Genomic DNA, 8,665 nt, shown 5'->3' on the forward strand with positions numbered 1-8,665 from the left:
AAATACTCTTTCTGTACATTTTCCTCTTTCCTTCTGGGACCCCAGTTGAAATATATATTAGACCTTCTCACTACATCCCTTTCTTCTGTATTTTCTATCTTTTGTCCTTCCATGCTTTGTTCTAAAAATTTCTTCTCTTTCAGTTCACTAATTCTCTCTTCAGCTTTTTTAAAAAATTCTCCTCTTAAACCCATCCACTGAGCTCTTAAATTTGGTTATTCTATTTTTTTTAGTTCTAGAATTTCTATCTGGTTCTTTTTCACATCTGCTATGTCACTTCTTATATCCCTTAGTGCCCTACTTAATTTTCAAGCTCGGCTTTTCTCTCCTTAAACATAGTAAGTATAGTTGTTTTAGGGTCTGTGTCCCTGGTGGGGGGAGGAGCACAATCTGGAGTCCCGGGGGGCCCACATCCATTGTCAGTTTTTCCTACTGGTTCTTCCTCATGTTGTTTTATCTCCTCATGTACCTGGTTATGTTTTGGACATTGTATTTGAAAAATCATTTGAGACGTTGATGATAGTATCTTCCTCCAGAAAGGATTTCCATTTGTTTCTGCAGGCATCCTGGGATACCAGCAAGCTAGGATCACCTTAACCCAATTTCAGGGGCTTCTGATTTTCTGAACCTCTCTGATAACTTGAAGCTAGACTAGAGTCTGTGGGAGGGTTTGTTCATTTATGGTTTCCCCTTACTCAGTGCTACAGTTCTTTGAGGTCCCAGTTGAAGATGGGGAGTTTTTTTTTCAGTTATATATTGTTTCATAGCAAACTGTCCCCAAATTTAGCAGTTTAAAACAGATGTCAGTAGATTTTTTCTTAAAGGGCCAGATGGTAAATATTTTAGGCTTGCAGGCCATATGGTCTCTATCATAACTACTCAACTCTGTCATTATAGTACAAAACAGACATAGACAACACATCAATGAATGGCCTGGCTATTTAACAATAAGATTTTATTTGTAAAGATAAGCAGCCACCCTCAACCTGATAAAGGACATCTACAAAAAACCACAACTAATATCGTGCCTAACGGTGAGAAACTAGATACTTTTCCCAGAAAACAAAACAAGGAACAAGACAAGGATGTCCACTCTTGCCACCTCTATTTAATATTGTACTGGAGGTCCTAGCGAGGGCAATTAGTTAAGAAATAGAAATTAAAAGGCGTCCATGGTGGAGCCACTATGGAAAACAGTATGGAGGTTCCTCAAAAAACTAAAACTAGAACTACTGTATGATCCAGCAGTTCCACTCCTGGGTATACATCTGAAGAAAATGAAAACACTAATTCAAAAAGATACATGCACCCAATGATCATAGCAGCATTATTTACAATAGCCAACATATGGAAACAACCTGTGTCCATCAACAGCTGAATGGAAAAAGAAAATGTGGTTGGTAGATAGATAGATATACACAACGGGATATTACTCAGCCATAAAAAAAGAATGAAATTCCACCATTTGTAACAAATGTGGATGGACTGAGAGAGCATCATGCTCAGTGAAATGTCAGATGGAGAAAGACAAATACTCTGTTATCATTTATATGTGGAATCTAAAAAATAAAACAAGCAAATGTATATAACAAAACAGAAACAGACTTACAGATATAGAGAACAAACTAGTGGTTACCCCAGAGGAGAGGGAAGGGGAGAGGGGCAAGATAGGGGTATGAGATTAAGATGCAAACCACTACATATAAAATAGATAAGCAAGGGCTTCCTTGGTGGTCCAGTGGTCAAGACTCTGTGCTTCCACTGCAGGGGACATGGGTTCCATTCCCTGGTTGGGGAACTAAGATCCTGCATGCCGTACAGTGCGGCCAAAAAAAAAAAAAAGATAAACAACAAGGATATATTGTACAGCACAGGGAAACATAGCTATTATTTTGCAATAATTTCAAATGGAGTAAAATCTATAACAATATTGAATCACTATGTTGTATGTCTAAAGCTAATATAATACTGTAAATCAACTATACTTCAATAAAAGACACATCCATACACACACAAAGGCATCTAGATTGGACAGGAAAAGGTAAAGCTATCTCTATTCACAGATTACATGATCTTGTGTATAGAATATCCTAAGGAATCCACCAAAAACCTGTTAGAACTAATAAATGAATTCAGCATGGTTGCAGGATACAAGATCAATTATAAATAGCAATTGTGTTTCTATACACTTTCAATGGACAATCCAAAAATAAAATTAAGGAAAAAATCCCATTTATAATAGCATCAAAAAGAATAAAATACTTAGGAACAAATTTAACAAAAGTGGTGCCAAACTTATACTCTGAAAACTATAAAACATTGTTGTAAGAAGTTAAGGACTTAACTAATTGGAAAAACATCCTATGCATAAAAGTCTTAACATTGTTATGATGGCAATACTCCCCAAATTGATCTACAAATTCAGTGCAATCCCATCAGAGTCCCAGTTGACTTCTTTATAGAAATTGGCAAGCTGATTCTAAAATTCATATGGAATTGCAAGGGACTCAGAATAGCCAAAACAATATTTAAAAAGAAAAACAATGTAGGAAGATTTACATTTCCTGATTTCAAAATTTACTACAAACAACAGTAATCAACACCTGGTATTAGAACGGGGTAGACCTATCCTTGACAATGAAATATACTAGACCAATGAAATAGAATTGAGAGTCCAGAAGTAAACCCATACATTTGTGGTCAACTGATCTTCCACAAGGGTACTAGTGTTGGTAAGTATGTGGAGAAATTGAAACCCCTGGGCATTGCTGGTGGGAATGTAAAATAGTTTGGCACTTCCTAAAATGTTAAACAAAGAATTACCATATGACCCAGCAATTCCACTCCTAAGTATATACCCAAAAGAATCGAAAACAAAGACTCAAACAGATACTTGTACACCAATGTATATATCAGCATAAATTCATAATAGCCAAAAGGTGAAAACAACCCAAATGTCTATCAGCTGATGAATAGATAAACAAAATGTGGTATATCCATACAGTGGAACATTATTTGGCCATAAAAAAGAATGAAGTACTGATAGATGCTACAATGTGGATGAACCTTGAAAACATTATGCTAAGTAAAAGAAGCCAGTCACAAAAGACTGCATATTATATGATTCCATTCATTTGAAATGTCCAGAAAAGGGAAGACAGAAGACAGGAAGCAGGTTAGAGATTGCTTAGAACTGGGAGTGTAGGGGAAGGAAGGATAGGAAGATAATAGGTAAAGGGTACAGGGTTTCTTTTTGAGGTGACGAAAATGTTCTAAAGTTGACTGTGGTGAAGGTTGCACATTTCTGTGAATGCATTAAAACCACTGAGTTGCATAACTTGATTTCCAAACATGGCGGCTGGCTTCCTCCAAAGGGCAAATGTGGAAGCTGCCAAGCCTTCTTAAGGTTTAGGCCTGGAACTGGCAGCATCATTTCCACCATGTTCTCTCGGTTAAAGCATGTCATGGGCCAGTCCCGATTCAAGGGGAGGGAACTAATAATGATGTGAATACCACAGTGCATGGTTCACTGGGGCCCACTGAAGTAACAATCTATTACAATCTGCCCTCTGTCCCCTAATGATATACCTCCTCCCACAAGCAAAATACACTCACCACCTCTTAAGACCCCCAGCTCTCACCCCATTCCAAGATTGAGCTTGAAGTCCATAATTTCATCATCTAAATCAGGTCCACATGTGAATGAGGTTTCTCAAGGGATTCTTCTCTGAATCTGATGACTTTTGAATTAGAGAGACAAGTTATCTGCTCCCCACAGGTAATGGTGAGGCAGAGGAAGGAAAATCCCAATAAATATTCCTATTCAGAAAGGAGGAAATGGCAGGCACATGGCAGCCACAGGTCCATGGTAATTCTGAAATCTAGTTGGGCACGTGTCACCGATTCCTTGGCTAGGTCCCAGTTCTTAGGGTAGTAGGAGTTCTTACATGGTGGCTGGCCTCCCAAAGCCAAAATATGGAAGCTGCCCTCTTGAGGCTTGAACGAGGCCCAGCACAACATCACTTGCACCACGTTCTCTTGGGTAAAGCGGATCACAGGGCATGAAGACCAGTAGTCACGGTTCATTGGGGGTCATCAAAGTAATAGCTTACCACAGAGGTAGTTTATCAGAGTTTACAACCTTGTTAGGCCCTGAACTCCAATTTTGTGCCTGTAGTCCTAAGAGGCTTTCAAAAGCACAGCTCAGGCTCTCTGATGACTCAGATTGGCAAATGCCCTTGGGTAAAAGCAGCCCCAAATGCTGGACTCACTTCTCCGTTAGGGTTGCCAGATTTAACAAATAAAAATATGGGGATGGGGCTTCCCTGGTGGCACAGTGGTTGAAAGTCTGCCTGCCGATGCAGGGGACGCGGGTTTGTGCCCCGGTCTGGGAGGATCCCACATGCCGTGGAGCGGCTGTGCCTGTGAGCCATGGCCACTGAGCCTGCGCATCCGCAGCCTGTGCTCCGCAATGGGAGAGGCCACAGCGGTGAGAGGCCCACGTACCGCAAAAAAAAAAAAAAAAAATACGGGGACATCAAGTTAAATTTGAATTTCTAATAAACAACAAATTATTTTTCAGTATCACTATGTCCCAAATATTGCATTGGCGTACTTATGCTAAAAAAATATTTTGCTGTTTATCTGAAATTCAGATTTAACTGGGAGTCCTATATTTTATCTGGCAACTCTAATCCCTCTGGATTCTTATCATTTCATGTATCTTGGTCCAGTAATTCCTCACTACCTTGTTAGATTTTTGATGCTTTTAAGATTCGAAAATATTTGTCTAATATATATAGTTGTCTTTGATGAGAGGAATGATCCAAATTCTAAATGGCATTTCTACATTTGGGGAAATCCTCCTATCATGAATTTTGCCTCTCAACCTGGAAGTCAGAACTCAAATTCCCAGCCTCCCTTGCAGCTAGATCATAGCTCTACCAATCACACACCTAAGGGAGACTTCAATTTGTAAATGCAGGACAGGAGGTCTGGTGAGTGGCCCCTGCTTTCCAGTGGACAGGTGGCTATTAAAAAATTCCATTTTTTAAAATGAGATAAATCTATGTATACTGTAGCAGAGATTGTTAGTCATCCCCCAATATCCATTCTCCTCTTTTTTGTGTGTGTGTGATATGCGGGCCTCTCACTGTTGTGGCCTCTCCCGTTGTGGAGCACAGGCTCCGGACACGCAGGCTCAGCGCCCATGGCTCACGGGCCCAGCCGCTCCGCAGCCTGTGGGATCCTCCCGGACTGGGGCACAAACCCGTGTCCCCTGCGTTGGCAGGCGGACTCTTAACCACTGCGCCACCAGGGAAGACCTCTCCTCTGCTTTTTGAACTGGGTACATGGCTACCTGGAACAAAGAATATATTTCCCAGCCTCCTTTGCAGCTAGGTGTGTCCCTGTGTTCTGACTAGTGGGAGCTGAGCAAAAATGTCATAGGAAGTGTCCTTAATGGGAGGAAGGATGTCCCTCTCTTTTTTTCCCTCTTTCTACTGGCTAGATGCAGATGTAATGGCTGGAGCTCAGCCATATTGGCCCATGAGGTAGAAGCCCCATGTTGAGTATGGCATAGCAAAAGACAGAAGGAATCTGGGTCCCTGATAATTGTGTAGTCCTAGTATTGCCTGGCTACTTACCCCTGGATTTCATTAATGAGGGAGAAATCAATGTCTAATTTTGCAAGGCACTGATATTTTGAATTTTCCATCACTTGCAGCTGAACGTAATCTTAACCAATACACATATTGATGTGGAATGATTTCTAAGATAAATTGTTAAACAAAAAAAGTAAGTTGCAAAGCATTGTATACAGTATGATACTATTTTTGGAAAAAATTCAGATAGATATAGCTATGTTTGTATATGAGTAGCTTTTTCCAGAAGGATATACTGTTTGAATTTTTTTCCATGTTGAAATATTGTTTAATTAAGTTAATATTAACTTTAAAAAATCAAAATTTTAAGCCTAGTTAAAATTTTTAAATGATTTACATTTTAAAACCGCAGTCATTTGGTGGAACTATGGTTGATTTTCCTCCTCTTTCTATTTTCCTGTATTTTTAGGTTTCTAAGCATATTTACATGCAAAATCAAATTGCTCCAAGCAATAAAAATAATTTATGCTTTAAATATTTTTCCTTTGTGTTTTTTTGTTTTGTTTTGTTTTGGCCACGCCACCCAGCATGCGGGATCTTAGTTCCCCAACCAGGGATGGAACCGGAGCCCCCTGCAGTGGAAGTGCTGAGTCCTAACCACTGGACTGCCAGGGAAGTCCCTAAATATTTTTGTTGTTGTTGATATGCATACCCTTTAGTTCCCAGGACCTCAAAGACCAATATATTGAGCAACCACTTTGGACTGCAAATCCATTCAACAATATATATTGAACACCTACTATCTATCAGATTCTAGGTAAACAAAACAGACAAAATGCCGTTGGTCCTGGAGCTAATGTTCTTATGGGGCAGACAGTCAACAAGTAGACAAACATATAAGATTCCTTCAGATAGGACTCACTGCTACAAAGAAAACAAACAGAGTAATATGATCAAAAGTGTTGAGGACACCAACAGAGAGGGTGGTGAGGAAAGGCCTCTGAGGAAGTGACACATGTTCTGAGAACTGAATCATGAGAAGGAACCAGTTATGGAAATTTTGAGAGGATGAGAATTCCAGGAAAGAAGCTCAGTACATGGGAGAAACAGAGAGATGGTCAGAGTGGCTAAGGAGGAGTGTGGGGCAGGGGCACTGGTCCCAGAGAGGTGGGCATATGTGTGCTTCAGTGAGAGACCACTACACACCTAACCAGTACTGCTAAAATGAAAAAGACCAACAATACCAAGAGTGGCAAGGCTGTGGAACAACTGGAACTCTCATCCTTTCCTGGTGGGAACATATAGCCACTTTGGAATACTGTTTGGCAGCCTCTTTGAAGTTAAACATACACTTACCATATAACTCAGCAGTTCTGCTCCCAAGAGAAACAAAAACGTGTGTTCACAGAAAGAGTTGTACAGAAGTGTTCATAGCAACTTTTTCATACTAGCCTCCACCTACGATCAATGATCATCTCCATCCACAGGAGAAGGGATAACAAATAGTGGTACAGCTGTGTGATGGAATACAATACAGCAATCAAAGGGAAAAAACTACTGATACATGCAAAAGCAGGGACAAATCTCAAAATCATTATGTTGAGCAAAAGAAGCCAGATGCAAAAGAGTGATTCCATGTATTTGAAATTCTAGGAAATACCAATCTAATGCAAAGTAACAGAAAGCAGATTAGGGGCTGCTCAGGCCAGGGGGAGACTGATTGCAAAGAGGAACAAGGAAACTCTTAGAGTGAAGGAAATGACCTAGGCTGTGATAGAGGTTACACAGGCAAACACATCTGTCAAAACTCATCAAACCGTACACTTAAATGGGTGTGTTGTATTGTTATGTGAATTATGCCTCAGTAAAGTTGATGGAAAACACACACAATGTGTGTGCTTGTTTACTAGTCTGGTACATTATCTGTCTGCTTCTCTGTATACTTTCTAGGAAGTAGCTTGCAAATGATCATTTCTAACCTGCTCACTTGTTTTTCTCCCTCTGCTCCTAACCCCAAAGGGAATTAAGCCTGTCACCCAGAATTTCTAACTTTTGAGGCTGACAGCCCTCCACACAGAAATGTTTACCTGCATTTTACAGAGAACAGAGATCCCGCGTGGTTAAGTCAGCAGGAGTGCTTTCCCCGGAGCCCTCCTTGGTGGATTTGGGGGAGCCCCTTAAAGCCCCCAAAGAGTCCCTTTCCTCTGCTGACTGGTACCTGAAATTCATGAGTACAGTGGACATCCTTTTAGCTTTGGGCTTCAGTAACCTGGGAAGGCAGGTGGCACCAATCTTGCTGACTCAGTGAACGAAGAGAAACCCTTGCAGCTGAGTGTTCCATTCAACAATCAGGCCCTGCAGGGACTGGGGACACAGAGAGGAGTGACACCCAGGCCCTGCAGCTGGAGTACTCACAGTCTCTTTGAAGTGGTCTCCCTTCAGTAGACCTAAGACTCAGCCAGGAACTTGTTCAAAACACAGACTCCCAGGGGATTCTTATTTGGGTGGGGCGTGGTTAACACACTCCCAGGTGGTCCCCTGCAGACCATCTTTGAGACACAGTTGTTGGGATAGAAGGAATACTGAAACCACTTAGAATAAGTATTGGTTGAAATTGTTCCAGAGTTGATGAATGAACCCCAAGCAGGATAAACACAAGGGAAATCTCACCAAGGCACATCATTATCAAACTGCTAAAAAAACCAAAAAAAGAACAACAATAGACAGAAACTCTTGACTTAGGGGATTTAAGAGAAAGCTTTTGCAGGATGGAGGGTGTTAGGAGAAAGCCCCAGAAGTGGGTAAGAAGGGCAGGATGGGGCTTCCCTGGTGGCACAGTGGTTGAGAGTCTGCCTACCGATGCAGGGGACACGGGTTCGTGCCCCGGTCCGGGAGGATCCCACAGGCCGCGGAGCGGCTGGGCCCATGAGCCATGGCCGCTGAGCCTGCGCGTCCGGAGCCTGTGCTCCGCAACGGGAGAGGCCACAACAGTGGCCTGCGTCCGGCAAAAATAAATAAATAAATAAATAAAAATAAAGAAGGGCAGGGTGGTGGGAAGGTGA

Source organism: Aethalodelphis obliquidens, unplaced genomic scaffold, assembly GCF_003676395.1.
Source record: "Aethalodelphis obliquidens isolate GAN/ISIS:26980383/991018 unplaced genomic scaffold, ASM367639v1 scaffold31, whole genome shotgun sequence".
NCBI classification, from domain to species: Eukaryota; Metazoa; Chordata; class Mammalia; order Artiodactyla; family Delphinidae; genus Aethalodelphis; species Aethalodelphis obliquidens.